Genomic DNA, 2,033 nt, shown 5'->3' with positions numbered 1-2,033 from the left:
TCTATCCACTTTATTTTTCAAAAAACTTTCTTCTGGAACTAAGGGAAGGGATAAGCCTATTAGATGAGTCTGAAAAGATTTGAGTTTGATCCCCATTTGAAATTTCGAAAGATGATTGAAGATGATATTGAATTTATATTATCTTCTGCACCTGTTTCGTATTTTGGCCATAAATTTATGCTCAAAATTCCAATTGATTCGGAATTAATGTTTTTGGAAAGGAAATTTAATTCTCTACAACTTTTATAGAAATAGAGAAAACCGAATTTCAACTTTTTCTGGGCCAAAAATGCGATTCAATTTGCTGCTGAAGATAATGACGGTTTTTGAGCATTTTTCTTTTTTTTTTTTTCTTTTTTTGAATTTTTCATGGATCCTTTCTCCAATTCTTTTTTTTAAAAGAGCAGATAAGATGCCGTAAAAACATATATATATATATATTTTAAATGAAATAAAACGAAATCCAATCAAAAATTACACTTAATTGATTTTAAATTAATTCTTGTGAGAACCAATCAAAATTAAGTGTTTAAAATAGGACGTGATCAGGCCCATCGTGTAAGTGAACCATGATCATTGAAAATTGTTTGTATGATAACTTTTGATCAGGTGATCCGATCAAAACCCATGACATACCATTATGATCGTTAGAACATCAAGATTTGTTTTGTATCACAAATTTGAAGATCTACCGGTTGGTTAAATGCAAGTTGTAAAATGAGGTGTCTACACACACAGACAACACATGATGTGTTATCGAAAAGGAAACCGAAATCCTCGGTGTAAAATCTCTCTGCCGCCCTCTAAGCGGTCAAATAATCCACTAAAAAATGTAGTTGGGATACATGAACAGTAGAAGACCCTCCAAGCCTAATCTACCAAAGTACCTAAGCCCTCCAAGCTTCTTGCTCCAACGAGGTTACACCGAACCTATTTCTTCTTTAGCTTCCTAGATTCTGCTACTAGACCATAGCATCAACCAATATTTATTGGTTCCTTCCAAACTGCTTCCTTTAGCACCAAATGAATCTTCTCATAGATGTAAGTGTGGTGAGATAAGGATTTAGTCAATGACCTCTCAAGGACGTGACAATGGAGAGGAAGAGAGTAGAGGAATTCGTAGAGTCTCTAAGGTAAAGATTGGGGATGAGGTAATTTTGTTTTTCTCTAGGGTTTCTCTCACAAAATTCTCTCTGAAAGCTCTCTCAATTTAGTGGGTATAAGGGTCTATATATAGTGGTGTATGTTTGGAATACGAAAAGACAATTTTTGCCAAACAGGGCTGATTGGTGGCTTGACCTTGCAGCTTGTCCAAGTCACGAGTTTAAGTCGCGACGTAATGGCCTGGCTAGCCTGAGACTTTTGTCTTGTAGTGCGACAGCTGGCGTGACCCTTCAGCTCCCTATGTGTGTATCTCATGTGCCTACAGTTGGCGGCTTGCCAGTCACGAGTCAGCCGCAAGTCCTAGCCGCGAAACTCTGCTTTCTTGCACATACTTGAGCTTTTCTTCACATCTTCTCACACACTACCCTCATAACAATCCCACTTAAATACAGGGTTACAAAGTGCTTAAATTACAAGCAAATTGGCACGGAATAAAACCAACAAGATGGTTGATAAATTTCAACCTTACAATCTCCCCCTTTGGCTATTCCATGATAAAACCCTAAAACAAACTCTAGACTTAACACGTGGGTTGGGAACAGTTGGAAAACTCACTCACACCTAACTCTAGTGTTAGGTTCTAAGGTCTTAGGATTTTATGTATTTAGAACTCTAATTTGTAATGTTGGCAAACCATGATCAAAACATTGTATTTAGTCTTATTTAGACTTGCTCAAAGTTGGTTTAATATTGTAAAGTTGGAATCGAGTGGTTGCAGAAGTACTTGGGACTTTCGGCCTGGCTCGATCGATCGAAGAATAGACTCGATCGATCGAAAATCGCACAGGTTGAATTTTCTGCAGAATTTCCAACTCAGCCCTACTTCATTAAACGTTTAGGGTTTTATGTTTTTACCCTAGGTATATAAA

The sequence above is a fragment of the Quercus suber genome, unplaced genomic scaffold (genome assembly GCF_002906115.3).
Source record: "Quercus suber isolate HL8 unplaced genomic scaffold, Cork oak 2.0 scaffold_419, whole genome shotgun sequence".
Lineage (NCBI taxonomy): Eukaryota > Viridiplantae > Streptophyta > Magnoliopsida > Fagales > Fagaceae > Quercus > Quercus suber.
This window is presented reverse-complemented; position numbering follows the sequence as displayed.